At 37.3% G+C, this 25796-nt stretch overlaps 1 pseudogene; it reads right to left on the bottom strand.

Moving 5' to 3' along the window:
• Positions 1 to 25796, bottom strand: part of LOC104850718 — an 83097-nt pseudogene that overhangs the window by 46471 nt on the left and 10830 nt on the right.

The raw sequence follows: 25796 nt of genomic DNA, 5'->3' as shown, positions 1-25796 counted from the left end.
TCCTATCTTTATTGATTTAGGGATAGTGAGAAAGATAGGGAAGGGGGAATAAGGGAAAAGGAAAAAAGTATGAGAAAATGTAAAAATGTAATTAAAGTGTTTGAAGGGGGAGGGGAAAGGAGGATGGGAACAAGGGAATATAGGGAGGATAGGGAAAAAATGACAACCAAGTCCTGGCATGTAAAGGTACAAGATACCTGTAATGAATGTAACTGTACTGTCTACCTTGAATATACTAATAAGTTAAGTTAAAAAATAAAATAAAACAGATAAAGCCCAAAATAAATAAATAAAGAAAGAAAGTTCAGTGTTAATGTCTGAGAAAGCCCAAAAGTGCGTGGTCATCCCCACCAAGTGTGCAGTGAGATCAGTATTGGACACTTAGCAATTTCTGGCCTCCAGAGGTGGGGGTTGGGGCTATTTTCCAGTCAGCAAATGTCCAGGTGTCCCTTAGGCAGCTCACTCCCATCTTCCACTGTAACATCTCCATGTCAGTCTTCCATCTGCTGTGGTGTCATCAGCTAAAGCCAGCCCAAAGTTGCTCCCAGGTTGGTGAACAGTTGGCACCCTCTGGGCCTTACAGGGCTTCCTCTGTTTTCTATAGATGAGGACTCTCATGCGCTGGCCATAGGGCAAAATAATGCTTTTGTTCCATCGCTGGCTAATGTCATTTGCCCACCAGTGTCTCTGGTCATGGAATAGAAGGATGCCACCAGCCCTTGTAACTAGTGCTAAGACTGGCTACTGGTGGCTGCCAGAGTACATTCTGGGTGATTCCAGTCCCTACTCCTCAGTAGAATTTACCCCAGTCTGCTGACAGTTGGACAGCACACAGTTACAGTCTTCTGTAACTGGATGGCTTTTCCCTCCTCACACTCACTGACATTGAAGCACCCCTGGGGCTCTTCAGCTATTGGAGTTCAAGTCCTGAGACTCTTCAAAGAAAATGGTGGCCCCACCTCCCTGCTGCTGATCTGTGCGACTGTGTGCTGCTCCAGCTCACTCACCAACTGATGACTCTGAGGGACTTCTCGAGGAACAGTGTCTAATATTTTCACTGCTTCTTCTGATCGATAAGGTTCTCCCATTCTGGACCAGTCTCCATTTTGCAGTAAGCAGCAAAGTGTGTTTTCACTGCATTCCCAGAAGGGCAGCTACAGAGCTATTTCACCTCCCCACATAGTCTCTTGCCCATAGCAGGGAGATATTTCTTCTGTGGCAAAGGATCCTATTTTCTTATTCTTTGTCATTTCCCTCCTGTGCCCCCCCACTCACTTTCTTTCTTCTCTGGTTGTTGCTTTCTAGGTTCTGTGCACTTTCTCTTGGAAAAATTGTGCTGCTGGAATTCACTTCTTCACCATTTTTTTTCTCCCAGGAGAACTTTTCAAACTTACCAATATTTGGCTTTGTTCAAGACCAAGTAAGTGAACCTCATTTCTCTTGTCAGAGCTGAACTTGAAACAGTTCCATGATTCACTCCAAAATAAATCCAAGAACTACTGCTTACTCTGAAGAGGCATTCAGACTTTTATGTTCTTACCAAGCCTGAGGAATCTTGTTAATTTACAGGTGCTACTTAGGAGGCCATAAAGGCAGGTGTTGACTGTCAGGAGTGGTCAAGATTCTGGTGAATGTGGGAGTATGGAAAGTACATGGTGGGCCCAGTAGCCTCATTGGCAATTTACAGCTTTGGCTGAACAAGGGAATAATTGTATGTATATTCAGAAATGACAGCAGCATAGACAAATGACCCTAATTTCTGTGATTATTGGTGGGGATTGGCTAGGTTTTTTTGTTGTTTTATTGTTTCTTCCACATGGTTTTGTATGTTTCTTGGTTGTGGTTCTTGAGAGTGAATTCCAGACTTTTTGCATTAAGAAAATCTATTTTTTCAATATCTTGCAGCTTTCAATATATTTTTCAAATTAATTCTATTGGTCCATTGGAGGTATACAATGCAATGTAATTCATCATTGGAAATTTATACCTTTACATAATCTACCTTGGTTCTTATTTTTCCCCATTGCCATGCCCTCCTTTCAACCCTGCCCCCTCCCTATTTACAGATCTTGTTTCGATTTTATCATTTTCTCATATTAATTCCAATCCCTTCTTTCCTTTCACCTACACCTCCAAAGTCCCTTTTCCCTTTGTACCTTTTCTTCCTGATTCACGTCATCTATTTTACCTTTTAGTCCTTATCTACACTTTCAGTTTCTCACATTAGAGAAACTTTGATATTTACATATATGTATCCAAATTATTTCACTTGAGAGTATCACCTCATTGTACATCCATTTAGCTATAAATGTTTCTAGTTTCTCTTTAACCAGTCTCCAGTTGACAGGCAATTGGTCTGTTTCCAAGCTTTAGTATTACAAACTGTGCTGCTATGAACATGGGTGCACATATATCACTGTGGAGTGATTCATTTTATTTTTTTGGAAAGATACCCAGCAGGGAAATAGGTGGGTCAAATGGAACTTCCAATCCTAGTTCTTTGTGGAATCTCCATGCTTATTTCCACAGAGGTTGCACCATTCCACACTCCCATCAACAGTGGAGCCTGTTTCTCTTTTCCCACAGACATGCCAGCATTTGTTATTGGTTGATTTCTTGATAGCAATCATTCTTTCTGGGGGGGGTGGAACCTCAGTATGGTTTTCATTTGCATCTGTCAAATGATCAGTGCTGTTGACCATTTTTTCATATTTCAATTGCTTATTTCTATTTCTTTGTCTGAGAAATGTCTGTTCATTTCAGATGCCCATTTTTGGATGTGTTCTTTAAATTTTGGAGGTCTGATTTTTTTAAAGTTCTTTATATATGCTAGATAGTAGACCCTTGACTGAGGAATAGCTGGTAAACATTTTTTGCCACATTGTGTGTTGTGTCTTCACATTGGTGGTGGTTTCTCTTTGCTTGTTTCCTCTTTAGTAAGAATAAATTCCAAGTGTTCATTATGTTCACATGCAATGGATATTTTGTTCATAAAGTCTTTTCCTATGCCAATGTCTTAAAAGAGTTCTACTTAACCTCTCTCCCAGCTGCTTTGTTGTTTCTGTTTTAATACTTAGATCTTTAATCCACTTTGATTTCAGTTTAGTGCGTGGTGAGAGGCATAGATCTAGTTTTAATCTATGTCATGTTGAAACCCATTTTTTTCTTTTTATTGAGTTTATTGGTACAATCTAGGTATACAATACAGTTACACTCATTATTGGGATCCTGTACCTTTACATAATAGGTCTTGATTCTCATTTTTTTCCCCTTGTCCCTGCCCTCCCTTCACCCCCTCCCTCCCTCCCCATTTACAAACACTTTATTTCCATTTTTTCAGTTTCTCATATTTTTCCTCTCCCTTATTACCTTTCCCCCACCTTTCCCACTTTACCTACACCTTTAGCCCTTTACTTCCTATTTCACATTATTAATTATCTCATTAGGATCCTGTGTACTATTATAGTTTTTCACATTAGAGAAACTATTTGGTATTTCAGTTAAAGAAATCTCTTTATGAACATTAAAAATAAGGAATCTTAAACTAAAACTAAAAAGGAAAGTAAAAGAAAAAAGGCAATGATGTAAGATTAAAATAATCCTTAATTCTGAAGATGAAAATGGTCCCTTAACATATTTAAATTACTTCTTGCTCTTGTAGTCTTATTCTTTTTTTCATTATTTAGAGAATACTTTATTAATTTCTGCAATCAAACCCACATAGATATGACCTTACATATTTAGTACAGTGCTTTACCCTGTACAAATGGAAAAAAATGAAAAATAAAAATGAAAAAATTAACATTTCTAGACCAATATGAGTGTCCATTTCCATACAATGCCAACTCAACACAGTAAATGGGGAAAAAATGTTCCAAAATTAACAGCACTGTTAAAGTTTCCCAAAAACACATATATGTATATATTTATATTTATATAAAAAGACTAATAATAGCAGTATGTTATGCATCAATAGCAGCAACAGCTTTTCCATGTTCTGCAGTCATCTGAACAATATTATGGACACTCAGCACATTCCATTAAAAAAACAAACAAACAAACGAAAAGAATAATATCCAGAAAACAGCAACGTTCTGTTGCTCTTATGGTACTTGGCACCATTTCTTTTTTATTAGCATCTTAATCATCATCTGGAAAGAGAATATTCTAGAGTAATATCATTAACTATAGCTCTGATAAAGCACGTTTACTACTATGTATCATAAAGCAGGTGCAAGATATTTTACATTCACAGCTGTGATACAGTACCGTCCTACATCAAAAATACTAGAATCAGTTTTGGTTTGAAATTTGATTTGTCTGCAAAGAAGATAGCTACCCCTGTTTTTTCTGGGCTCCTGTCACATGGAGAATTGTTTTCTATCCTTTCCCTTTCAGTCTATGGGCTTCTTTCTGCACTAGGATTTTGCTTCTTATTCCATTTTACCAGTCTATTTCTCTTGATTGGTGAGTTGAGGCCATTGACAATGATGGTTATAACTGATATGTACTGACTTATTATTGACATGTTATTGGCCTTTTTTGACTCTTTTTACTTTTTCACCTTCTCCTTTTAGTTTCTTGCCTTGCCTATTTGATTTGCTCTGCTGGGCCTCATGGTGTTGTTGTCTTCATTGTCTTTTTCTAGGATCTTGTTTAGAATTGCTTGTAGTGCTGGCTTGGTATTCATGTAGTTTCTCAGGTGTTCCTTGTCATGGAAGTGTTTTATTTCCCCATCCATTTTGAAAGAGTGTTTTGCAGGATACATCAGTCTATGTTGAAGTTTGTTTTCTTTTGTACTTGAAATATCTCATTCCAGGCTCTCCTTGCCCCAAGGGTTTGTGTTGAAAAGTCTGCTGTCATTCTGATGGGCTTTCCTTTATATGTGATTTGTTTCTTCTCTCTTACTGCTTGCAGTATTTTGTTCTTCTGTTTGGTTTCTGGAATCTTGATTGTTATATGTCTAGGTGCAGATTTTATTTTTTGATTGTGGCTAGTTGGGGTCCTATATGCCTCAGTTATCTGAATGTCAAATTCTTCCCCTCTGTTTGGGAAGTTTTCTGTTATTAATTCTGCAAACAGCTTTTTTAAGTCATTTGTATTTTCTCCTGCTACTTCATGAATTCCTATAAGTCTTATGTTATTCTCCTTTGCATCATCTAGGAGATGTTGGATTGATTACTTATGATCCCTTACTGTTTTGAAGAGACCTCTCTTTTCATGGTCACTAACTGCAATCTTATCTTCTATATCTGAGAGTCTATCTTCACATTCTTTTATTCTGTTTTGTATGCTTTCAAGGAGTGTTTAATCTCCTGGATTTCTGTTTGACTCTTTTTTATGGATTCCATTTCTTTCCTATGTTGGGAATTTATTTTTTCCATTTCTTTCTTATGCTGGGCCTTCATGGCTTCTATCATGGTCCTGAGTTCATCTATTTTTTTGTCAGTTTCTGCTCTAGAGTCTCGAATCATGACTTCCATTTTGCTCACTATCTCTATGGTTATCTGGGAAATTATTTCTGTTTTGAATTTTTCTAGAGACTGATTGATATGTTTTGTTACTTCCTGTGCTTTGAGTTTAGGGTGTCCTGGTGGTTCACTATCAGCATTTTCATCCTCATTTGCCCTACTGTTTGTCATTGGTGAACTGGAAGTCTGTCCTTGTGTCTTGCTTAAGTGTTTTCTCATTTTTATTTTTGTTGTTGGACTGTCCTTGGTTTAATGTCTGGATTATCACCCAGATCTTCCTGATATATTTGTGCCCTAGCTTCTGTGTTTCTAATGACCCACAGACATTCTCATTTTCATAACATCAGAGAGAAAAGCTCATCAAATGAACCACAATGCTTTATCCCAACTGATACAATCAGCAACACATTAAGATCAAGAACAACTTGGAAACTGACCACCTGTGGTAGTCACTAGTTTATCACCCTTAAATCATTTGAATTAAATTGAAATCAAGAAGCAGTCCAGAACATGTCTGCACTGAACAAAATTTCAATATAGTGTATTTACAATTTAGTGGCTCAGACAATGTGTGGATGCAAGACTCCTGATCTCAGTTAGCTGATGGCTGAACCCCATGATGCAGACTGACCTTGGGCTGCAAGGCCCAGATTGAGCTCCCCAATATTCTGAATGGTTGAATTCCATTCCGTCCTACTACACATTTCCCACACCCTTTCTTTAAAGATGTTCAAAGTTGGGAATTCAGAAAAATACCCTTTATGACCACCTCTGCTTCTGCAGAGTGGGTCCAAAGACTGGCACAATCAGGAGGAATGAGAGTGTGTTTGGGGGGGGGTAAGGGGAGTTATGGGGATTCAGGGGGGCCTGCACGGCTACCTTCCTGGACCTGAAGTGATGGCACCTGGGGCTGGAGAAGGCGTGGCTCTCTTTCCCACAGTGGAGTGTGGCCCAGGCTACCTTCCAGGGCCTGGAGCAATGATGGCTAGGGAGGGTGAAGGCCGAAACCCAGTTTTTGTAGCTCCACTTATTAAAGAGGCTATCTTTCCTCCAGTGAGGGTGCTTGGCTGCTTTTTTGAAGGTGAGCTGTGTGAGTGTGTCTGGACTTGTTTCTGCATTTTCTAATCTGTTCCACTGATCCTCTTGTATGCTTCTTTGTTGTGACCATGCTGTTTTAATCACAGTAGCTTTGTAGTATAGTTTCAAGTTGGCGATTGTGATACCCCCTGCCTTGTCTTTATTGCCTAGAATTGCTTTTGCTATTCTAGCTAGCTTATTGTTCCAAATGAAATTTTGCATTATTTTCTCAAGGTCTATGAAGTATGCTGCTGGAACTTCAATTGGGATTGCATTGAATCTATATAGCAGTTTTGGAAGTATGGCCATTTTCACTATAAAATTTTTTCCTATGCAGGATCAACGGATGTCTTTCTCTTTTCTGGTATAATCTTCAACCTCTTTTTTCAGAGTGCTATAGTGTTCTGAGTAGAGGTGTTTGATTTATTTCATTAGGTTGATTCATAGGTATTTCAATTTTTTTTTGTTTTTTTTTGGGGGGGTACCAGTGATTGAACTTGGATCTTTGCATTTGCAAGGTGGGCCACCAAACTGCTGAACTAAATCCCCTGCTCATTATTTCAATCTTTGAATGCTTTCATGAAAGGAATTGTTTTTTCCATTTCTCTCTCAGTGAGTCTGTTGTACATGTACAGGAAAGATATTGATATTTGTGTCAAGCTTGTATCCACCAACTTTATTGAATTTGGTTATTGAGTCTAGAAAACTTTTGGGGGGGTTCTCACGGACTTCTATATAGAGTATCATATCTTCTGCATATAGCGGCAATTTGACTTCATTGTTTCTTGTCTTTATTCCTTTTATTTCTTTCTCTTGTCTTATTATTAGGGCTAATGTTTCCAAAACTATATCGAGCAGGAGCGTTGATAGTGAATATTCTGGTCTTGTTCTTGATTTTAGAGGGGAGGGTTTCAGTTTTTGACCATTAAGTATGATGTTGGCTATGGGTTTTTCAAAGGTGGCTTTCATCAGGTTGAGGTAGAGACTGTGCGTTCTGAGATTTTGTAGTGTTTTTTGTGATGAAAGCATGTTGTACTTTGTCAAAACCTTTTTCTGCATTTATTGAGATGACCATATGGTCTTCTTCCTGTCAGTGCAGAAACTTTTAAAAAAGATGAGAATGTGATTATTGATTCTTTGTGCTAGTCCTGTAGTACTGAGGATTTGTTTATAAAGTCTTTTCCTATGCCAATGTCTTCGAAAGTTCTACCTAACTTATCTTCCAGCAAGTTTAGTTTTTCTGTTTTAATATTTAGATCTTTAATCCATTTTGATTTTAGTTTAGTGCATGGTGAAAGATATGGGTCTCCTTTTAATCTTTGACATGATGAAATCCAGTTTTCCCCACATCATTTATTAAAGAGGCTACAATTCCTGCAGTGATGATAGTTGGATCTTTTGTTAAAAATGAGGTAGCTGGGTGTGTCAGGCATTGTTTCTGCATCTTCTAATCTGGTCCACAGATTCTCAGGTCTGTTTATTTGCCAGTACCATGCAGTTTTTACAACAGTGGCTTTGTAGTATAGTTTCAAGTTGGGAATTGTGATACCCCCTGCCATGTCTCTGTTGCCTAGAATTGCTTTTGCTATTCTATGTTTCTTCTGTTTCAAAATGAATTTTTGGATTGTTTTCTCTAGTTCTGTGAGATACACTGTAGGGATTTCAATCAGAATTGCATTGGATCTGAATTTCATTGACTCTGCATAGCAGTTTGGAAGTATGGCCATTTTCACTATATTGATTCTTTCTACCAAGGAACAAGGAATGTCTCTCCATTTTCTTGTATCCTCTTCAATCTTTTTTTGCATTGTATTAGAGTTCTCAGCATAGAGGTCTCTTGTTTCCTTTGTTAGTTTGATTCCTAAATATTTCATTTTTGGATGCTATTGTGAAAGGTATTATTTCCCTAAGTTCACTGTCAGTGAGTCTGTTATTTGTGTATAAGTAAGGTATTCATTTTTGAGTATTTACCTTGTATCCAGCTACTTTATTGAATCTGTCAATTAAGTGTAGATGTCTTTTGGAAGAGTTTTTTGGATCTTCTTTGTAGAGTGTCATGTCATCATCAAATAATCATGTTTCACTTCTTCCTTTTCTATCTTTATTGCTTTTTATTTCTCTTGTCTAACTGTTGTGCCTAATGTTTCCAAAGTTATATTGAACAGGAGTGGTGATAGTAGACATCCTTGTCTTTTTCTGATTTTAGCATGAAGGTTTTCAGTTTTTTGACCATTAAGTATAAATGTTGTCTGTTGGCTGTTAATAGTCTCTATCAAGTTGAGTTAGAGACAATGTATTCCAATTTTCTGCAGGGTTTTTATCATGAATGGTTGTTGAAGTTTGTGAAATGCTTTTTCTGCATGTGTTGAGATGATTATATGATTTTTGTCCTTGAATCTCTTAATATAGTGCATTACATTTATTGATTCATGTATGTTGAACCAACCTTGCATCCCTGGTATAAATCCATCTTGGTAAGAGTGTATGATCTTTTGATGTCCTTCTATATTCTGTTTGCCAGTATGTTTTGGAAGATTTTTGAATCTATGTTCATTAGGAAGATCAGCTTGTAAATGATGAATGTAAATATTTGAATTAATGACTTTAAAAAATGTCATTTATTTCTCATATTAACCTGATAATTCCCAGTTTACAGGAAGAAAATGGGGCTCAGAGAGACAAAAACATCCCCAGAGAATTATAGCTACTACACAGAGGCAAGGAGTTTCAAATTTAGGTCTTGTAAGCTCCAGCATAGAGCCTCTCTGGACCACAGTGACAGACCCTGGATTCTGTCTTCTATACCAGGCTCCAATGAACCACAGAGAATACTATGGATGTGCTGGGATGACCTAGATCCAAAAACCATGGAAGAGTTCAACAACTAGGCAGAAGTTTTCCCTTGCACAGGTTATTATTGACCAGCCTAAAACATGACGAGGACATGACCACACCGGAGAGTCAGTTTCATTTGTTATGAAGGGATAGTCAAATTGCAAGAATTACAAAATCTACATGCATTTGCACCATACATTGGCCACTGCAATGCCTGAGAGGTCGTATCAAGCATCTTGCCCAGGATGGACTTTGGACTCTTTCTTCACTGTGAACTGACCTCAAGTCTTCTCAGTGAATATGTGCACAACTTTCTTCACATTTCAATTCTTTCAGGAATTATATATTCCTATTAAGAATACTGTTTACTTCTGTAGTCCCTGCAGTCAACATGAAACTCTCTGTTACTATTAATTACATTCAGGTTTAGAGAAAAGATTTGGAAATTCTACCTCATACAAATGCTTCTGTCAGTAAAGATGCCCCTATTAATCAGGGAGGTAAAGATGGCTAGCATGCATGAGTCCAAGGTTCATCACCAGCTCAACCAAAAAGGAAAAAAATACTTTTCTACTTGGAATATACTGAAAACCATGGTTGACTCCCAAGAAAGCAAAGATGAAAATATCTGTGTTCTATCCCCCAAGTGCTAACATATGCCTTCCTTAAAATCTCAGCACACACACACACAAAAAATCTGTAGCACTTCTTTAAGTTAAATGCAAGCAGTGAAAGAACACAAGATTTAGAAAAGAAGGTACACACAAATAAGCACTGCCCACTCCCACTTTTTCCATAAAAAGAACATCCCTGTTCTTAAAAAAGTCCATGGTTAATGCTACAATACTTACCAAGACAAATTCTTGAAACATGTAACTAGTGATTACAATTTCCTATACTCAGGAACACATTTATATGTGGATATTTCAGAGTAGACTTGATGACTAGGTAAGAGAAATAAAACTAAAGCAGAAGCAAGTCAAAAACCCATCCACAGGTGACTGGATAAGCATAATGCATTATTTTCATACAGTTCAGTGTTATGGGCTTTGAGTGGAAGGACATTCTACCGCATACGGTGGCATGGATAAACATTGAGAACAGCATGTTAAGTTTAGTAAAATATTCTCAACAGGTTAAATATCTCAAGGATGTAAGTATGTGACACTCCTAGAGCAGTAACACTCCTAGAGCAGAAAGGAGAATGGTGAGGGCAATGAGTTGGGGGAGGGGAATAGAAATGAAGGTTAGATGGGTACTGAGTTCTAGTTGTGTAACATGAAAGAACTGGGGGAATAATATTGTAAATGATGCATAACAATGTGAATGTACTAAATGCACTTGATTTATATAGGACCCAGTAGTACAAACTATAATCCCCACCACCTCATCCAGAAAGAACTTTCAAGTAAATTGTGGGGTCTAGGTGATGATCACGAGTGGGTATAGGCTCTGAAGGGAATTACACAGAACATTTGCTGGTAGCCCTGGAAATCTGGGGTCCTGTGCATATATGCAAAGGGGACAGATGGAAAATCACTGTCTGCTCAATTTTTCTGTAGATATAAAAGTACTCTACAAAAAAAACGAGTCTATTGGAAACAACCCCCCAAAATGGAATTGTGAATGAGAAAGGAGATATCCTTTATAGAGAGCAAGGTCCTCTCTTACCCTTCTGGTTTCAGACTCACATTGTGCAGCATGTCATTTCAATTTTGAGGCAATGACAATCCAGGTAGTTTTCAAGCTTCCATCTTAAGTAGATCAGGTGTGTGATTCCATCAAGATCCATGCATACTGAGAGATCCACACAGCACCATCAGTAGAATCCCCAAGTCATGCAACAAGAACATGGCTGTGAGAACATTGGGACCAGGCTCTGCATTGACAGATTCTAGGACATATATTACAGTAGTCCTTCCTTACCATTAGTTAAACTGTGGTACTAGGGAAAACTGGTAACATGATTAAAAACAAACTCAAATCCTTCTACATTTTATTTCAAAATCTACAATTCTAAAATAATTTAGGCTTTCCTGTTTAATGTTTTTGTGGGCTCACTTTCTCATAATAGAGTATCTCTAAATAAATTTTTCAATTCTTTTTCTTTTCTTGGTTTGCTTCTTTTTACTTTTGTTCTCAGTTCTTCATGTACCTGTGAATATCCCAGAGATTCAAACATGTGTAATGAACAGGTGCAAATCAGGGAATATCTTGTTTTTAGCAGCAAAATTCCCTAAGGTCTCTCCCCAGCATCAGAAAAAACATGCACAAGAAAACAATATAAAACACACAAACAAAATCAATGTATTTGCCAACGCGCGTGCACATGCACACACACACACCATGGAAATCAAGATCCTTTGGTTTGGAAATCAAGATCCATCTGTTCCTCTTGGATTGTTCCCTTTACAAGGATGCAGTGCCTTTCTTTGTCTCTCTTAATTAGTTTTGGTTTGAAATTCACTTTGTCTGCAAATAAGATAGCTACCCCTGCTTTTTTATGAGTTCGTGTTACAAGGAGAACTGTTTTCCACTCTTTTACTTTCAGCCTACAAGATTCTGTTTGAAGTAGGTTTGTTTACAAAATATTGTTGGATTTTTCTTCTTAATCCATTTGGCCAGGCTATTTCATTTGATTGATGAATTGAGGCCCATTAACATTTATGCTTATAACTGATATGTATTGACTTATCGTTGTCAGTTATTTTATTGTTGTTGGTTCTTTTCTATTTCTCTGCTTCTCCATTTAAATTCTTACCTATTAGATTTGCTCTGCTGGGCCTCATGGAGTTTGAACCTTCAATGTCTTTTTCTAGGCTATTTCTTTTTCCGCTTTAATTGAGTTTATTGGTACATTTTAGGGATACAATACAGTTACAGTCATTGTTGGGATCTTGTACCTCTACATGACACATCTTGGTTCTCATTTTTTCCCCTTGTCCGTGCCCTCCCTTCACCCCCTGCTCCCTTTGCCATCTACAGACACTTTACTTCCATCTTTTTATTATCTCATATTTTTTTCTTTTGCCTTATTACCCTTCTCCTACCCATACAACCTTCCCTACATCATTAGCTCCTTCCTTCCCATTTCTCAATGTCAGAAATCTTATTAGGATCTTCTATATAATTGCAGATTATTAACACCAGAGAAACTATTCTGTATTTACACATGTGTGACTTCTTTATTTCACTTAGGAGTATATCTTCAATATGTATCCATTTTCCTATGTATGAATCTATTTTCTCATTCTTTATGGCTGAGTAATATTCCATTTTATAGAAAAACCACATCTTCTTTATCCAGTTTCCAACTGATGGGCAAATGGGCTGTTTCCAAGATTTAGCTATTACAAACTGTGCCGCTGTAAACATGGGTGCACATACTTCACTGTGATATGATTCTTTTATAACATGGCTGGGTCAAATGGAACCTCCAGTCCAAGCTCTTTGAGGTATCTCCATATTGATTTCCATAGTGGTTACAACAGTCTACACTCTCACCAACAATGGATAAGGGTTCCTTTCTCCCCACAAGCCTGCCAACATTTGTTATTGTGTGATTTCTTGATAGCAGTCATTCTTTGTGGGGTGAGGTGGAATCTCAGTGTTGATTTCATCTGCATCTCTCCCATGACCAGTGATGTGGAGCATTTTTTCATATATTTACTTTCCACTTTTACTTCTTTGTCTGAGAAATGTCTGTTCATTTCAGATATTTCTCAGCTCACTTTAGAATTGGGTCTTTATATTTGGGGGGGCTGGTTGTTTTGAGTTCTTTATATATTTTAGATAATAGTCCTTTATCTGAGGAAAAGCTGGTAAAAAGTTTTTCCAACATTGTAGGTTGTCTCTTAGTTCTGTTGATGGTTTCTTTTGCAGTGCAGAAGCTTTTTAAAATGTCTTCCATGTCTGCCTAACTTACCTTCCAGCAAGTTTAATGTTTCTGTTTTAATATTTAGATCTTTAATCCAATTGGATTTTAATTTAGTGCATGGAGAAAGATAAGGGTCCAGTTTTAATCTTTTGCAGGTTGAGATCCAGTTTTCCCAACACCATTTATTAAAGAGGCTATCTTTCCTCCACTGAGGACAGTCAGCTCCTTTGTCAAAGATGAGGTAGCTGCGAACATCTGGATTTATTTTTGTGTCTTCCAGTCTGTTCCACTGATCCTCAGGCCTGTCTCTTTGCCAGTACCATGGTGTTTTTATCACAGTGGCTTTGTAGTATAGTTTCAAATTGGGAATTGTTATACCCACTGCCATGTGTCTGTTACCTAAGATGGCTTTTGATATTCTAGGTCTCTTCTGGTTCCAAATGAAATTTTGGATTTTTTTTTTCTAGTTCTGTGAAATATACTGTTGCAATTTCAATTGGCATTGCATTGAATCTCTAAAGCAGTTTTGGTTGTATGGCCATCTTCACTATATTGATTCTTTCTACCCAGGAGCAGGGGATAGATATATTTCCATTTTTTATATTGACTTTAATTTCTGTTTTTAGAGTTCTATAATTTTCAGTGTAGAGATCTTTTGCTTCTTTTGGTAGATTGATTCCTAGACACTTCATTTTTTTGGATGCTATTGTAAAAGGATTTTTTCCCTTATTTCTCTCTCTGTGAGTCTGTTATTTGTGTATAAGAAGGCTGTTGATTTTGAGTGTTCAGCTTGTATCCAGATACTCTACTGAATATGTTAATTAAGTCTAGAAGACTTTTGGTGAAGTTTTTTGGGTCTTCAATGTAGAGTATCATATCTACAGCAAATAATGACAGCTTAACTTCTTCCTTTCCTATATTTATTGCTTTAATTTCTTTCTCTTGTCTAATTGCTGTGGCTAATGTTTCCAGAACTATATCGAAGAGAAGTGGTGATAGTGGGCATCCTTGTCTTGTTCCTGATTTTAACGTGAAGGTTTTCAGTTTTTGGCCATTTAATGTAATGTTACCTGTTGGTTTTTCATAGAAAGCCTTTATTAAGTTGAGGTATAGACCATCTATTCCAATTTTTTTGCAGGGTTTTTCTCAGGAATAGGTGTTGAATTTTATCAAATGCCTTTTCTGCATCTATTGAGAGCATCATGTGGTTTTTGTCCTTGACTTTGTTAATATAATGTATTACATTTATTGAATTTCACATGTGGAAGCATCCTTGCATCTCTGGAATTAATCCGACTTGGTCAGGATGTATGATCTTCTTTATAATCCTCTGTATTCTGTTTGCTAGTGTCTTATTAAGGATTTTTGCATCTATATTCATTAAGGAGATTGGTCTGTATTTCTCTTTTTTAGTTGCATCTTTCCCTGTTTTGGGAATCAAAGTGATACTTGCTTCCAGGAATAAATTTGGAAGTATAGCTTCCCTTTCAATTTCATTGAAAATTTTGAAGAGTAATGGCCGTAGTTCTTCTCTAAATGTCTTGTAAAATTCAGCAGTGAATCCATCAGGGCCTGGGCTTTACTTTTTTGGTAAATTTTTACTTACATTTTCAATTTCATTGGCTGTAATTGGGGTGTTTAAAATGTTTGTATCTTCTTTGTTCAACTTGGGTAATATATAAGTATCTAGAAATCTGTCCATTTCTTCTGTGTTTTCCATTTTATTGGAGTACAGGTTCTCAAAGTAGATATTAATGATCTTCTGGATTTCTTTTGGATTCCTTGTGACTTTGCCTTCTTCATTCCTGATTGCATGGATCTGAGCCATTTCATTCCTTTTTTGATAAGATTAGCTAAGGGTTTGTCAATTTTATTTATTCTTTCAAAAATCCAACTCTTTGTTTCATTTATTTTTTGTATTGTTTTCTTAGTTTCCATTGCATTGATTTCTGCTTCGATCATTATAATTTCCTCTCTTGTTTGAGCTTTGGGTTTTTCTTGCTCTCATTTTTCTAGGAGTCTAAACTGCATCATTAGGTTGTTTATTTGAGCCCGCTCAGTTTTCCTAGTGTGGGCATTTAATGTTATGAATTTTCCTCGTAGAACTTCTTTCATTGTTTCCCATAGATTCCTGTATGTTGTATTGGCATTTTCATTTATTTGTAGAAACTGTCTAATTTCTTCTTTAATTTCCTCTGTAATCCATTGATTGTTTAGGAGAGTGTTGTTTAGTTTCCATGTGCTTGTGAAGTTCCTACAGTTTCTTGTGCTATTGATCTCCAGCTTGATTGCACTATGATCTGATAATATACAGGGGATGACTTCAGTTCTTTTGCATTTATTCAGACCTGTTCTGTGAGCCAAAATGTGGTCTATCTTGGAGAACAATCCATGTGCAGCCAAAAAAAATGTATATTCTGATTTTGTGGGGTGGAATACTCTGCAGACATCTATTAAGTCCATGTGTGCCAAACCTTAGTTCAGTTCTATTGTTTCATTGTTGATTTTCTGCCTAGTAGATCTGTCAATTTGTGATAGTGGGGTATTCTAATCCCCCTCTAAAATTGTGTTTTTACTTATTTGGTTTTTCATGTTACTTAATATTTGTTTTATATCGTTGGGGGCACCTATATTTGGTGCATATATGTTTATGATTGTCAACTCTTCCTCTTGAATTGTTCCCTTTACAAGGATATAGTGCCCTTTTTTGTCTCTCTTAATGAGTTTTGGTTTGAAATTTACTTTATCTGAGAATAAGATTGCTACCCCTGCTTTTTTCTGGGCTCCTGACTCATGGAGAATTGTTGTCCATCCTTTCACTTTGAGTCTATGGGCTTCCTTTTGCACTAGGTGTGTTTCTTGTATACAACATATTGTTGGACTTTGCTTCTTAATCCTTTCTGCCAGTCTATTTCTCTTGATTGGTGAATTGAGGCCCTTAATATTGATCATTATAACCGATATATTCTGACTTATTATTTTCATGTTATTTTTCTTTTGTTGAATCTTTTTTCTTTTTTGCCCTCTCCTTTTAGTTTCTTGCCTTGCCTATTTGATTTGGTCTGTTGGGACTCATGGTATTGTGAGCTTCTTTGTCCTTTTCTAGGATATTGTTTAGAATTCCTTGCAGTGCTGCTTTGGTGTTTATGAAATTTCTCAGGTGTTCTTCGTCGTGGAAGTATCTTATTTCCCTGTCTATTTTGAAAGAGTGTTTTGCAGTATACAACAGTCTAGGTTGGAGGTTATTTCCTTTTAGGACTTGGAATACCTCACTCCAGGCACTCCTTGACCTAAGAGTTTGTGTTGAAAAGTCTGCTGTGACTCTAATGGGCTTTCCTTTGCATGTTATTTGTTTCTTTTCTCTTAGTGCTTGCAGCATTTTGTTTTTCTATTGGATTTCTGTGATGTTGTTTATTATATGTCTAGGTGTAGATTTTTTTTTTATCATGGCTAGTTGGAGTTCTATATGCCTCACTTATCTGTATGTCTAATTCTTCCCTTCTGTTTGGGAAGTTTTCTGTCATTAATTCTGTGAAGAGCTTTTTTAAGTCATTTTTGTTTTCTCCTGGTATTTCATGAATTCCTATCAGTCTTATGTTACTTTTCTTTGCATCATCTAGAAGTTGTTGGATCAATTTCTCATGATCCCTTACTGTTTTTGAGAGACTTCTTTTTTCACAGTCACTGACTGTGATCCTATCTTCTATATGTGAAATTCTATTTTTGCAATCTTTTATTCTGTTGCATATACTTTTAATAGAGTTTTTTAATCTCCTGGATATCTGTTTTAATCTGTTTTATGGATTCTGCTTCTTTCCTCTATTGGGCACTCATTATTTCCATTTCTTTCTTATGTTGAGTCTTCATGGCTTCTATCATGGTCTTGAGCTCATCTATTTTTTTGTCAATTTCTGCTCTAGAGTCTTGAATCATGACTTCCATTTTGCTCATCATGTCTATGGTTAACTGGGAAATTATTTCTGATTTGAATTTTTCTAGAGACTTATTGATCTGTTTTGTTAGCTCCTGTACTATGGGTCCAGGGTGTCCTGCTGGTTCACTATCAGACTTTTCATCCTCATTTGTCCTATTGTTTGCCTTTGGTGAACTGAAAATCTATCTTTGTGTCTTGCTTAAGTGTTTTCTCATTTTTATTTTCGTTGCTGGGTTGTCCTTGGTTTAATTTTTGGGTATTACTTAAATCTTCCTGATATAGTTGTGTTTTAGCTTTTGAGGCTCTAATGACTCATAGACATCCCCATTTTCTTAATATCAGAGAAAACAACTCATTAAATCAATCACAATCCTTTAACCAATTGATACATTCAGCATCCCGATAGGATCAAGCACAGCTTGCAAATTGACCACTTGTGGTAGTCATTAATCTATCACCTTTAAACCATGTGAATTAAATTAATATCAAGAAACAGCCCAAAATATGTTTTCAGTGAATATGCTTTTCAATATAGCATCGTTACCATTTAGGATGGGGGATTAGACTGAGTTAGGATGAGAGGAGTAGATAAGAGAAAGAACTGGAGCATGTTTGAAGTGAAACCAGAGAACTTAGAATGACCTTACTATCTTTACGAAGCTATTAACTTCAGAGGGGATAGACAGAGTGCAGGAAAAAGGAGAAGAACATATCCCCTTACCAGTAACAGGGGCTTGCCTTCCCTTGAAGCTACAGAGCCATAAGTGAGATAAAATGACTGGAGAAAGGAACAGAAAAAAAAAAGAAAAAATAATAAAAGAAGAAGAGTTAGGGCAGGAGCAGGAATAAAAAGGGAGATGAGGGATAATATTGTGGAGCAAGAGACTGAGTTGGAGATAGGGGACAGAAAAAAGAAATAAATTTTAGGGTGGAATGAGGAAAAGAAAGAAAAAAAAGAAAAAGAAAAAAAGAATTTGAAGGGCCTGTTTCAGACCATGTCTCTGTTGTCATATTATAGCACATGTACAGACATATGCAGAACAGAATCCCCTGATCTTGGCTAGCCAATATCAGGTCCCCACGACTCAGACTGAACTCAGTCCACAAGGCCTAACTGGGAGCTCATAAAACTATACTTCATGACCACCTATGCCTCTGCAGAGTGGGTCCAAGGACAGGCCCAATCAGGAGGTTTGAGAATGGGGGGCAGGTCGTGAGGGTGTTTCAAGGGCACACACGTAGCTACCTTCCTTACTGGATCTGGTGGGCCCAAGCAGGCAGCTGGAGAGACCTCCTCCTCCGGGGTCCTTGGTTCCTTATGGGATCTGGTGGCGCACAGTCAGGGAGGTCATGCACCCGCCGGGTGGACCTGAGCAGGCTGCTGGAGAGACATTTCTAGGATATTTTTAAAAATTGTTTGGAGTGCTGGTTTGATATTCATGAAGTTTCTCAGGTGTTTTTGGTCATGGAAATAGCATTTCTCCATCAATTTTGAGAGTTTTACAGTAAACATCAGCCTAAGTAGGAGGTTGTTTTCTTTTAAAGCTTGAAGTACCTCATGCCACTCTCTCCTTGACTTGAGAGTTTGTGTTGAAAAGTCTATTGGTATACTTATGGGGTTTCCTTTGCATGTAATTTGTTTCTTTTCTCAAACTGCTTGCAGTATTTTGTTCTGTTGGGTTTCTGGGATCTTGATTATTATATGTCTGGGTGTAGATTTTATTTTATTATAAGTAGTTGGAGTCCTATATGCCTCACTTGTCTGTTGTCAAGTTCTGTTGCTCTGTTCAGGAAGTTTTCTATCATTAATTCTGTGAATTTTTTTATGTCATTCCTGCTTTCTACTGCTTCTTCATGGACTCCTATTAATCTTATATTATTCTTTGTGACATCTAGGAGCTGTTGAATTGATTTCTCATGGCACATTATTATTTTTAAGAGATCTCCCTTTACATGGTCACTGACCACCATCCTATCTTCTATATCTGATATTCTGTCTTCAGATTGGGTTGGTCTGCTATGCATACTTTTATTAGAGTTTTTAATCTCCTGCATATCAGTTTGAACCAATTTCATGTTTTTCATATCTTTCTTATCTTGGGCATTCATGGTTTCCATTTCTTTCCTATGCTGAGCATTCTTGGCTTCCATCACGGTCCAGAACTCATCTATTTTATTATTTCTTTCTTGATAATGTTCTTGTCAAAAAGCATGAAGACACAGAAAATCAAGGTCAAAGCTCTGAATGCAGGGTGCTCGCCTGGATGCAGTTGTTTCTCAGTGTCACACAGACCTCAAATATGAGTTTTCTTTAGCAACAACTTCTTCACAGTTTCTGTGATATCCTGTCTCCAATTGATGCGCAATTTTTCCAAGTTTCCAAGTTTCACCTATCACAAACTGTGCAGCTGTAAATATGATGTGAATATATCACTGTGGTATGATTCTTTTAATTATTTTGGAAAGATACCCAGCAGAGGGATAGCTGAGTGAAATGGAACCTCTAATCCTAGTTGTTTGAGGTATCTCTATACTGATTTCCATAGTGGTGGCACCAGTCTGCACTTCCACCAAAAATGGAGAAGGGTTCCTTTCTCCCCACAACCATGCCAACATTTGTTATTGGTTGATTTCCTGATAGCAGCCATTCTTTGTGGGGTGAGGTGGAATCTCAGTGTTGTTTTCATCTGCACCTCTCAAATGACCAATGATTTGGAACAGTTTTTCATATATTTACTTGATGTTTTTACTTCTTTGTCTAAGAAATGTCTGTTCATTTCAGATGCCCATTTTTGAATTGAGTCTTTATATTTGGGGAGCTGATTTTTTTTAGTTTTTTACATATTCTACATAATACACCATTGTCTGAGGAGCAGTTAGTAAAATGCACGCATATTGAGGATATACCCAAGTGAAATAAATAAGTCACGTATGTGTAAATACCAAATAGTTTCTCTGCTGTGAAAAACTACAATTGTACACCACTCCTTTGCTCTCTCCCCCAGCCTCTGGCACTGCAGTTCTTCTGTGTCTAAAAGTGTAATGCTTATGAATGGGCACTTGGATTACTTCCATCCTAGATTTATTTTTCTGTAGCTATTTTCAATAATGGTATAATTGATAATGTGAAAAAGGAAGAAAAGTGTTAAAGGTGTAAGGCAAGTGGGAAGGGTAGGGGAAAGGAAATAAGGGAAAAGAAAAAATATGAAAAAAATTGAAATAAAGTATTTGTAAATAGGGAAGGGAGAGGGTGAGGAGAGAGCAGGTTTATGGGGAAAAATGAGTGCCAAGACCTGTCATGTAAAGGTACAAGATCCAAATGATGAATATAACTGTACTCTATACCTAAAAATGTACCAAAAAACTTGATGAGGAAAAAATAGCACCTTCATTAATTATGTTGTGGGTGGTAGGTTGATAATCATTGCTTAGTCCAAAGAGTTATTCAGAGGTTCATATATATACCAATCCCTAGGAGTCCTGTTAACCTTAAATGTACTGATTCAGGGTACCTGAAGGCTTATATGACAGTTGCATGTCTTCTACATCCCAGGAGATGTTGAAGTTATAGTTCTGCAAGCATACATGGCTTTTGGGGTTTTGGAAAGTATTCTTAGCCTTGGCTGAACATCAGGATCACTTCCGGAGGAAGTGTAAGTTTGTTGAAATGGGCTTACAGCACAGACATTTTAGGAAAAGGTACAACACAGATATTTTATTTGTTTTGTACTGTTTTTGTTTGTTTTTCTGCGTGTTGGGATTGAATTTAAAGTTTTATGCATTCAAAGCATGTAACCATCCATGAACTATTTTTGAGTTCTCAAGATATTCATGGGCACACACAGAACTGAGATTCTCTTTTACAAAGCAAAGGAAGCACAGAAGTGAAGTATTTGTGCAGGATTCCAGCAGGTGAAAGTGGATCCACAAATACCTGTATTTCCAAACAATTAAAGAAGAAGGCCTTTGTTATTCTCTAAATGACTACTTGGACAAAATATGGAAGGATTTAAGCTTCTGTACAAAAATGTTTTCTGCTACAAAGTATTAGAAGATAATCATACGGTAATAAAGTAGTACATCTTTAGATGGCTTTGAAATTGTCTACAGTGATGTGGCACAGGTTGTTCTCATTTTACTGACAACAGTTTTTCCTTCTCCACAGCTTGGGGATTCCACTGTTAATGTCTTATCTATTGTTTCACTAGGTAAAGATATTGATGGAGGCACATGCCCACTGAACTCAAGTGGAAGACTGAGGGCTGCGAGGATAGTTCTTGTAATAAAACTGAAATTAAAATCTGCATCATGTGATTCCAGTTGGGGCCAAGAGGATACTGAGCTGTCTTTGAAAAGCAGCTCTTTCTCATTCCAACTCTCATTCTAACAGTATTTGCAATAGACTATACTGTCTATAGAAGTTTTACCTTCACAGAAAAATTTAGCAGTGATTCACAGATTTCCCTCTTTCCCTTCTAAATCTCAATACTCCAAGCAGATAGTGCATTTTAACCCTTGAGGAGTCTTTACCTACAGCAGTGGGGATTAAGCTTTCATTCCTGTATCTTTTGGTAATATATACATGACACGGAATTTACCACTCTCACCATTTATACATGTGTGGTTCAATTGCATAAAACAAATTCAAACTGTTGTATAACAGTTCCAATACTCTTCTTCAGACTCCTTTTATCTTGTATAAACAAAGCTCAGCTCTTATCCAATCACCACTCCTTTGCTCTCTCCCCCAGCCTCTGACACTACCATTCTTCTGTGTCTAAAAGTGTAATGCTTATGAATGGGCACTTGGGTTACTTCCATCCTAGATTTATTTTTCTGTAGCTATTTTCAAAAATTGCACATATCTTTATTCTGCAATATGCATATATGCATATGTTTCTTAGGACAAAACTCCCTATCAAAGAGTATGATTTTTTTTCTAGAATTTAGTCTAATAGACTCTGTGGCCTTGATAGTTGAGTTTCCTACAACAGGAATGTTGTAAGCTCAGAAAGAGGGAAGAGTCAAGGGAATAAGTGATGATCTGAAGTGTGCTATGCCCTTTAAATTTTATTCCATCAGTACACAAGATGAACTCAAGTTTTCCCAGGGTTCTACAATAGTTTTCTGCTGTGTTTCTAAGGTTTCCACAAGTGTAGTCCTTGGTTGATATAGCACAGATACCAGCAACAATATCATTAACAGGAACCTCACTCCAACCACCCAAATGCATCTGACTTTATCTATCAGGCAGCTTTGTCTTATAGTGATTCCCAAGAATAAGAATAGTGCTTGTTTTATTTTATTTTGTTTGTGGTGCTGGGGATAGGCCCAAGACTCATGCATGCTAAGTAAACACTCTACAATGGAACTACATCCACACCTAATGGGGCAAATTTGCCAACAGAAGCATCAGTATAAAGCAGTGTCTCCCAACTTTGCCTCTGAATCAGAATGTAACCATGAGACTTAGAGAGACTCATGCCAACCCCAGCAAGAAGAGAAGTGAACAGGGGACAAGAAGAACCTACAAGTGTTCAAATGTGGTCTTTGAGTGGCAGTAACTCTGGAATTGTGCCTTAAGATACAACCTCCAGGTTTAATATTAAGGAAAAATTGCTAAGTTGCTTTATAAAATATTTTAAAAGATTCAGTGCGATAGAAGAGTGGTGGTGCTAGGGTATGAATAAGGTACATCAGACCACAAAATTGCAATAAAATGATTAATATTCACTACACAAAAAGCACATATGAAACAAACAGGAAAAGTTATGATAAAATATTAATGATATTTTAATAATAAAATATTAATGGTCACTACTTTTAGGCTGTGGAGTTAATAGTAACCTTTTTCATCTTTTGCCTAAAATTTCCAATAGTTTTAAAATTTGTTTAATTTTCTTTACAAATATATAAGAAAACATTATTTCAAACCATTTAAATTTTAAAGTGCTTGTGTGTAGTTGGGACTGTGAAATGATTCAGCCCTAACAGAAAGACTCTACAGTTTTGCCTCTGTTAATTACAGAGTTCTACAGGATCTAGCAATTTCACTCCCAGTATAGTGTCCCAAAGACTGAACCATAGAGATGCAAACGTACTTGGTATGATTCCAGTGACATTATCCACCTTTTACAATGTGCTGCAATCCCGACATCCCTCCAAACATGAATGCAGAGCCAAGCCTCGCAGTGTCCCAGGATATTGCTCTCATATGAAGAACAGAAACTCTCACAGGCAGCAACAGGCTCTCACTCTAGCTACATGCTGAAAGAAGCCCAAAGAGTAGACACCATTCCTAAGGTTTCACTGACATGACTTATTTAAAAGAAAAAAGTCACCAAGAAAGAAAGTAGATCAGAGGAAGTCAGGATTGTAGAGGAAGGGAGATTATAAATTACAGCTTATGTGGTACAGTGAATTAGTTTGAGGTTATTTAAAAAATACTAAAAAGTAGACTTCCTTGTGCATGCGTATTATTCCAGCAAGCAGGAGGCTGAGGAAGGAGGATCACAAGTTCAAGACCATCATGCAGGAGGCTCTGGTTTCAAGTCAATTATTGCAAAAGTGAAACTGCAGAGAACTGCAATATTGATTATGCCCAAAGCAGGCTGTAAGCAGCTCAGGATGAAAGGGAGTTGGGGATGCCGGCACTTTTGTTTACAGCAAATAACACTGGCAGACACATGTGCATGTGTTTGTGTCTCTACTACCTTTAATGCACTTATTGGAAGCAGACTGGAGGGACAGTATGGATCTAAGGTTTTGACCTTGAGAAAATATTGAGGTGTTTTCCTCTGTGATTATACCATTTCACATTCACAACTGGAAACAACCACTTCTGAATTATTAATGATCTTAAATTGCATTTTCTTATAGTGCAATAAAAATCACTAATTAATAGACTATTGGAATGTACATCAGTAATGCAACCTTCTTTGTACTTTCACTGTCCAGAAGTAGCAAGTATTTATATTTTCAATAGCTTTTTTCATACATCCTTCTGTGTACAGGATATAAAGCTTTACGTTTTTTGATACAACTCCTCCAATTTAGCATTATCACTCTGCCATCATATAAAACTTCTTCAGAAAATGTTGTAATGCAACCTATGCTGTAATTGAAGCAGGACTTTAGAGCCCAAGGTATTATTCTAGAGTCTGCTTCCACCCACAAAACAGTGTTCCCACAGGTGTCTGTTATACCTCATCCTCTGTGCCAGTGTCCAGTTCCCTGCTTCCTATGAGCAGATTTCTGCCCTTCTCTTTAGTGCATCATCAAGGTTCACAAGTATCAGTGTGCTGGGCCCACAGAATAAGGACTAAAAGTCACATTATTTTGAATAGATTAGGAAGAGTTTCAAAATATTCTCTTTGGTCAAAGTAATAATGAAGCATCACTTTATGAATGAAAGTATTGTCCCAAGGAGCCCTGGAGTTCAGTGCTTTTGTCCACTGGGTACTCATAAATTTGAGCAGTATATGATGAGATTTAAGGCATAAATGATCACTAAGCTGTGCATCACTGAGTGTGGGGAGGATTTTTCTATGAATCAGACCCCACTTTGATCATCTTCCTGATATCAGAGTACCTGGCCTGAGAGGCTCCTTGCAACTCTGTGCAAAGTTAGTTTCTTTGATATCAGCCTATGCATAGTAGATGTGGACAGCCTTCCCTTTCACATTCCAATGGTAGCGCTGCTGTCATACATGCAGGAGTGTTGGGCTAGTCAAACTTTCTTGTGCCAGAATGTGGTGGAACTGGCCTAGACCTGCAGAATGTCTCTTGCTTCTGTCCACACAGAGAGAAGTATGGAACCCATGAGAGGGCTGCTCTGTGTGACTCTAGGGTGTGTATAGGAAGAGATCTGTGGGGATACCATAGGCTAACGGGTGGTGCCCTGGCCAGTAGAAATGTATGCTGCTTCACACTGAAAGCTGGTCGGGCAACTGGGTTGTTGGATCAGTGCTATGTTCTTCTAAGTCTTATCTCCATTACAGAGTTGCTATACCTACACATTATGATAAAGAAAATTGTCACTCCATTTTTCACAAGGAAAACTGCACCTACTCTGTGGTGGACAATGAAGTCCCAGGAAAACCCTGTGCTGTTGGTAACTGGATACTATAATGTTCTCCTGTGTGCCCAGTCTCCAAGTCCACACTTTCTGTGCCTGAACCTCTGAAAGTCTGAGATTGTACAGCACCAGCTAGCAATAAAATCATTCTTACACAAGCCCTTGACCATGCATGTTCTTTAATATACCTAATTATATGTACAGTGATTTAATACACATCACAAATCACACTAATATTTGGAGAAGACAAAAATAATCTAAGTGGTGCACATTGAGGTGATACTTGTAAGTGATATAAATAGGACACATGTGTGAATACCAAATAGTTTCATGAGAAAATGAGAAAATATGAGAAAATAAAAAAAGGAAACAAAGGCTTTGTAAATACAGAGAGGTTGAGGGATTGAAGGGAGGACAGGGGAATGGGGAAAAATGAGATTCAGATAGATTATGTAGGGCCAGGAGTTTATTTCAGTATTCTGCCACCTGCCTCACAAGCGCAAGGTCCAAATTCCTATCCCTGGT

The sequence above is a fragment of the Fukomys damarensis genome, unplaced genomic scaffold (assembly GCF_012274545.1).
Source record: "Fukomys damarensis isolate Sample0158 unplaced genomic scaffold, DMR_v1.0_HiC HiC_scaffold_29, whole genome shotgun sequence".
NCBI lineage: Eukaryota > Metazoa > Chordata > Mammalia > Rodentia > Bathyergidae > Fukomys > Fukomys damarensis.
The sequence above is the reverse complement of the archived record's forward strand: the minus strand, read 5'-3'. Positions and strand labels throughout refer to the sequence as shown.